Source organism: Saccostrea cucullata, unplaced genomic scaffold, assembly GCF_032062105.1.
Source record: "Saccostrea cucullata isolate Sc308-1 unplaced genomic scaffold, CSIRO_AGI_Scuc_v1 ctg8523, whole genome shotgun sequence".
NCBI classification, from domain to species: Eukaryota; Metazoa; Mollusca; class Bivalvia; order Ostreida; family Ostreidae; genus Saccostrea; species Saccostrea cuccullata.
Window position 1 is genome coordinate 10,660 of NW_026925104.1, and position 7,281 is coordinate 17,940.

A 7,281-nucleotide genomic window follows, 5' to 3' on the forward strand; every position below is an offset into this window, starting at 1 on the left:
AAATGTCTTAAAAAATCAGTCATGATTCGTGTCCTAAATTTTGACCCCTACCGAGCTTCCATACTATGCACTTCCGGAAAATATCATGACCCAGGTGCAACATGGCAACATGTCCTCTATCATCCCTGAAAAAATCAGCTTTCTAGCTTGAGCCGTTTTTGAGTAACGTGACAGACACGGAGGTCCTCTAAATTTCGATCAAAGGGCGATAACTCTCGACTGAAAAAGAATTTCCAAAAAAGGACTTGCCGGAATTAACTTCAGATGTCAATGCATCAACCATGAAAATTTGGATAAAATCGGTCGAGCCATCTCCGAGAAATCCTCTGCACAAATTTTGTAAGAAGAAAAAAGAAGAAAAATAATAATAAAGGGGAAAAAGAAACCGAAGAATAATAGAAGGGTCTTCCGCTGAAGACGGAAGACCCTAATAATAATAATAAAAGTGAAAAAGAAACCGAAGAATAATAGAAGGGTCTTCCGCTGAAGACGGAAGACCCTAATAATAATAAGAAAAGTGAAAAAGAAACATAAGAATAATAGAAGGGTCTTCCGCTGAAGACGGAAGACCCTAATAATAATAATAATGGTAAAAAAGAAACCGAAGAATAATAGAAGGGTCTTCCGCTGAAGACGGAAGACCCTAATAAGAAAATTGAAAAAGAAACATAAGAATAATAGAAGGGTCTTCCGCTGAAGACGGAAGACCCTAATAAAAGTGAAAAAGAAACAATAGAATAATAGAAGGGTCTTCCGTTGGAGACGGAAGACCCTAATAATAATAATAACTAGAGCAAAGCTCGTTGCAAAGCAACGAGTGGGTCTTCCTTCCTAGCGATAAGCAAAAGATTAAATGTTTCTGTCTAGATTGTCAACTTTGCTAACATTCTCTTTTTCGATTTGTCTCAGAAACCCTTACTTGAATTCTTTAATTTGGTGTGAGCATGAGGTCTAAAGGGTACTCTCTCTAACAGCATTCTTGAAATCGTATCCACAACAGTTTAACTTCCAATATTATGACTTTTGATATCGGATATATCATGTTTGTTGCAATTATGTTTGTGAAACGTGTCATACTACAGAAACATAAGTGTTTTGCTACATTACCATCTTAAAAATGGCTTTAAAATCATTTAATATATAACTAGGTAAATAAAATAAACAAATTATATAATAATTCAAAAAATCCAAATGTATTTACAATAATGATGAACAATCTTCATTAGTTGCAATCAGTAAGTACTTTTATAATAAACGCACAGAAATGTGTTGTGTATGTTTCGAATTTGCAGCTTTCCACTAGCAACTGGTGGTACCTCAATAGGAGTGTAAAATTCTCTGAAAGGTATATTGTAAACATATTACATATGGCTGTGTATTCTTTTTTAGCGGCTTTGGCGGAATGCAGCAATCACTAAATCAAGTACAAAGCTAAAAGTCTTGTACATAAACATAAATAAGAATATCTACGCTAACTTATTCAAAAGTCAATTTCCACCAAATATTGTACAAGCTAAATATAATACATTTACAGCATTAAAGAAACAAATCTCTTTGAAGGTATTGCCCTGCATAAGAACAATTTGAATCCCCTACACTAAGGATGCTCTGTGCCAAGTTTCACTTTGGTTCTGGAAAATGATATTGTGAAATTTTAGACAATGATGATAATGGATAAAATTATGTTTTTAAAAAATTTACTGGTTCCTTTAGCTCAGATGGGCTAATAAGTATGCAACAGGCACAGTTTTGCAGTTGACATTGAAATGTGACTGGACATCTCTTCAATCTTGTTTTAGAAAACTACATGTACATGCCCTATGTACTGAATTCCTTGGAATCATACACATGTTTATGCCTTTAATTAGTTGTATGTGCCAAAATAACAATTTTTTTTACATTATACTGTAAAAAATACACATACATGTATTACAAGATCTTATATTCCTGCTGAAGACAGAGGATCTATCTTAATCATTAGAATAAGTAAGCCTAAACTTTGAAAGGGAAGACCTTAATAAAGAGGTCAACATGCTACACAAACAAAATATTATTATATTTAAAAATAACATTTATTCCAATGTAATTACTGGTACATGTATTTCTGTTACAAAAACTATTTCACTTGAAAAACTGAGAGCAATTAATTGATATGTTCATATTTGTGGATTTATGTTGTCAAATCAAAATTTAAAAATGATACACAGTGTGTTTAAAAATTGTCTTCACAAACCAAAACTTGACTTATTTTCACTATGCTGTTTATTCCATGTCACATCCAAACAGATGATCTTCTGGCAAATCATGGTCATGCTTGGTATCAAAATTCAGTCTTCAGATGAGTCACACCTATCCAAAAGAAATTGAAATTTTTTAATCTATAATTCTTTTACTAATAAAAAGTGCAATTCATGAGATTATAAATTAGATTATCAAATTGGGAGATAAGATATTGTCACATTTTCTGTGTATAATTTGTAAATTTTAATGTACTCTTTCATCAATTAAAAGAAGTTTACACCAATTAAGGCAGTCATTTAAGCTATTCCCTAATAAGACAACATACAAGTGCAAAGTAATCATGCACTAGTGGGTTTAGGATAATGTGCTAGAGTATTTATGACAACATACTAGCACGAGGTGACAATGTGCTAGCATGTACGTCAGTGATAATATGCCAGCACACTGAATCCAACATGCAGTGAAGCTAACAATCAACAGATTGTTTAAAGTTGTGTTTGCATGATATTTTGTTTTGTGTTAACACAGCAGCGTGTTGTTTAAAGCTGCATTGGAGTGGCAGTCTGTTGAAATTAACATGCTAACACACTGCAACTTCACATCATTCGAACACCATAATTTTAAAACTGACAAACCAATATCTTATGATTACTAACTAGGTAATTGCAACTGTAAATGCTGATTTCATGGTGACAATAATACCAGTAATTCACTGTATATCTGCATGAGAACTGATCAATTATAATAAGGTGTGTCCAGATAGGGCCACTTGCTAAAGCTCAATAGCACTTTCATAAAAGCGTGCCATCTTACCGACACAAAAGACGCCATTAGGCTATCACACAGCTCGCCATCACAACACTGAAAAACACTTTCGCACTAACACAAGTTCGCACCACACGCTGTCACACTAACACACAACACACTGTCACGCTAATACAATTTCACACAACAAAATATCAGGCTAACACGAGTTCACACTATCATTCTAACACGAATTTACAAACACGCTGTCTCGCTAACACAAGTTCACACAACACGCTGTCTCGCTAACACAAGTTTTACACAACATGCAGTCTCGCTAATACGAGTTCATACAACACACTGTCTAGCTAACACAAGTACACGCAACACACTGTCACGCTTAGATGAATTCACACAACACACTGTCACGCTAACATGAGTTTACACAACATGCAGTCTCACTAACACGCGTTTACACAATACACTGTCACGCTAACACGAGTTAACACAATACACTGTCACGCTAACACAAAGTCACAAAACAGGCTGTCTCACTATTCACTAACACAAGTTCGCACCAAATGCTGTTGTGATAACACACTGTCATCCTAATACCATTTCACACAACACACTGTCATTCTAATACCATTTCACACAACACACTGTCAGGCTAACACGAGTTCACACAACACACTGTCACGCTAACACGAATTCTCAAAACAGGCTGTCTCACTATTCACTAACACAAGTTCGCACCAAACGCTGTTGCGATAACACACTGTCATCCTAATACCATTTCACACAACACACTGTCATCCTAATACCATTTCACACAACACACTGTCAGGCTAACACGAGTTCACACAACACACTGTCACGCTAACACAAATTCAAAAAACATGCAATATCGCTAACACGAGTTCACATAACACGCAGTCTGGCTAACACGAGTTCACACAATATGCAATCTTGCTAACACGAGTTCACACAACACACTATCTCTCTAACACCAGTTCACACGACAAATTTTCAGGATAACAAGCTCACACAACACACTGTCACGCTAACACGAATTCACACTACATGCTGTCTCGTTAATAAGAATACACACAACACGCTGTCTCGCTAACATGAGTTTACACAACACGCAGTCTCGCTAACACAAGTTTACACAACACGCAGTCTCACTAACACCAGTTTACACAACACAAAGTCTCGCTAATACGAGTTCAATCAAAACTCTGTCTAGCTAACATGAGTTTACACAACACACTGTCACACTTACACTTTATACACGATTTTACACAACACGCTGTCCCGCTAACACGAGTTTACGCAACACATTGTCAAGCTAACAAGAATTCACACAACCCACTGTCAGGCTAACACAATTAAGTTCACAAAACACACTGCCTTGCTAACACAAATTCATACAACACACTGTCTCGCTAACACAAGTTCACACAACACACTCACATTGCTGAGTTTAAAGTAAAGGTCTACCCTAATTTGAAGAGGTTTAAAACTAACATATCTCTATATTAGTAAAAAGCTTCAAATTTAAGACAAAAACATTTATGCAGTAATGTTCCTTAACATGCATCTGGCATACAAAATGAATGAGACCTTAAAAACCTCACAGTACATGTTTACTTAGCTAATTAAAGGTCTAAATTGATGCTATTCAACAATATATATCAACATCTCTAAGTATGTGAATGAGTGAAATTCTCAAATAAATATTATAAATCAAAGTATCAATAAGAAGCTGAACCTTACGTCGCAGGTTCCAATCCCATTGCTAAATGCTTTAGATAGGTTACTCCTATGAGACTGCATAAACCAAGATTCTGTGTCACGGTAGGTGTTAGCACAAAATGGATCTCATACTTCTTAAAGGCAATAAGTGCTGAGTACAAGTCTATATTTGCAGCTAATACCATCCCAAGTGGTGGCACCATGAAATGACTGAAAAATGTATGATTAAGGCAAATAAACAAACATTAAACCATTACAGCAGTCTTATCAAACAAAAAAAGCAAACTTTCTATTATTACAATTTTTTTAAACAAATTTCTTTTGCAATTTAACTGAGCAATATTTGTCCTTTTTTGTCAGTAAAGTATGATATTAAATAATTAAGACTTTTTGAGAACATCTATTTATAGCGAGTCCAGACAGCAGCACAAATCCCTGCCCATAATGCGAGCTCTTATGATAACACCTTGGCAAAAGAAGATTGTGACTTGCACATTGCTCCACACAATTTTTCCGCAGTATACTTTGGACACACAGTGCTTAGCTTCTTTAACATGTTTAAGCTACATTCAAAATTCATTTCTATTTAATTTGAATTAGCTATCCTTACTCATGTTCACATGGAGCTAATGGGAAGTAATTTAATGAGCAGTGAATTCATTCGAATTAAACATTTGAATAAACTCTCAGTGTGAACATTGAGCATGGATGCACCAAATGTCAAATGCGGCTTGACAAGCACAATCTAAATTAAAACTAAATAAGTATCTGCCCTCACCCTTACAGTCACACTGTCAATATATAATTAGTTGAATATATTCTGTAACATTAAGTGCAGTTTGAATTATAGAGTATGATCACTATGATAGATAGTAGGACTGTTGAAATTACATCCTCAAATTAAAAAAAAATAAAATATAAAGCTGTGGGGATTTACAAGGCAAACAGAGAGCGTCTGAACTGTAAAACAGATAATATATCGGTGTGTCTGTGTATTTCTAATAACATCAATGTACGTCACTGTCATGTAATCAGTAGTGTAAATTTTAAGTAATAAAAATATTCTAACCTTCATTCCAATGGTCCAAGCCAATCATACATTAAAATGTCGCCGTCAGCTCTTTCATCACTCGATACAATTATCACTGGGGAATCCGAAGCAGAGTCAAGAGTGTTCATCCTTGTTAATGTGACAGTCAGAATTTCCTCGTAAACAATTCACACAAGATTCTTAGAATATATGAATCGGAATAATTCTGCTTAGAATAATGTTCCAGAGAAGTGACAAAGTACTTGAATCTTCGTAGCTCCAGATTAAATGAGTGTGCATGTCTACAAACGGATTCTTTGTGAGAAAATGTTCAACTTCACAAATCATTGTCATCTCGATTCTCCCTCGACACATTCAAGGTATCACACCGGTAATTGTTTTCACTATATAATTCTATATAGAATAAAAAATCGTTAAAAATCAGGTATTTGTTTACATGAAAAAATATGTAGCAGAAGGTGTTAAACATTACCTGTCACATTAGCTGACACCAAAAAACAGGGTACCCACACGGCATTTTCGGACTTTTTCCATCTGCAAACAGGGCTACCCTCAAATCCACGTGTTTTCACTGTGTTTATAAACACCTCGAGTGCACTACAGGAAGTAGCCTCCTATGCCATGAAAAAAATAGTTCCTGTCCAAAACCTTTATTTATTCACAAAGTACATAAAATTTACTAGGCACAGGTACCAAAGTTGTAAAAGTGGCATGGAAGAAAATAGAAAAACGCCTCAAAAGAAAAGAAAATTAATTCTATATATATGGACCTACATTTGACTAAGTTCATTTTGATTGGTCAATTACCGGTGTGATACCTTGAAGGACCTTTGAAGGTGTTCGATTTTTTCCATTTTTGCACCTGAGATTCATTAAATAATTGTCCCCAACATCCCTAAGTCTGGTGATCTAAATCCCCTTATTTCTGAAGATATGAAGCATTTATCTCCCTTACTCCAGAGCAGTCAAGAACAACACACACAGCACTCTGGAAGCAGTTTTTTGTGCATCTTTTGAAGCAGAATTTCATCATTAAAAGAATAAGCTTTGCAACCAATTTTTTATCCGTGGAGAGTATATGCTTTGTTCTTCACCACACACAGAAAAGAGTTTACAAGTCTAAGACCATTATGTAATTATTACATAACAAAGTAGCATTTTCCCCTTCAAAGAATGAACAAAAATACAGAAATTGTTAAATACTGGGTTGATAATGAACACTGTATCTGGTCAATTTATGTTCCAAATAAAGCCTAGGTATGTGTCTACAAGCTGCTGTGCAGAATTTTATCTAAATGCTGTGTTGTAACTCAGGGCAGTCAAAATGATATCAGCATCTAGGGAGGTTCTTCACAGCTCCCACACTCCATTAAACTGGCTTTGATGATAAGAAACTGGAGACAACAATTCAGATGTAATTTATTGTTGTGATTTATGCAATTGGCTTTCTCTTAAGACACAAATTAGCCATGAAATTTCAATTTAAC

The 7,281-nt window shown here is 35.1% G+C and overlaps 1 long non-coding RNA gene across 1 annotated transcript; it reads right to left on the reverse strand.

Moving 5' to 3' along the window:
- Window positions 1-1,249: 1,249 nt before the first annotated feature.
- On the reverse strand, window positions 1,250-6,107 carry LOC134268070 (uncharacterized). The gene is made up of 3 exons (XR_009992276.1): window positions 5,813-6,107; window positions 4,765-4,953; window positions 1,250-2,349 (listed from the first exon to the last, which is right to left on the reverse strand). It is a non-coding gene; the product is annotated as an uncharacterized LOC134268070 (long non-coding RNA).
- Between the last annotated feature and the right edge of the window lie 1,174 nt (window positions 6,108-7,281).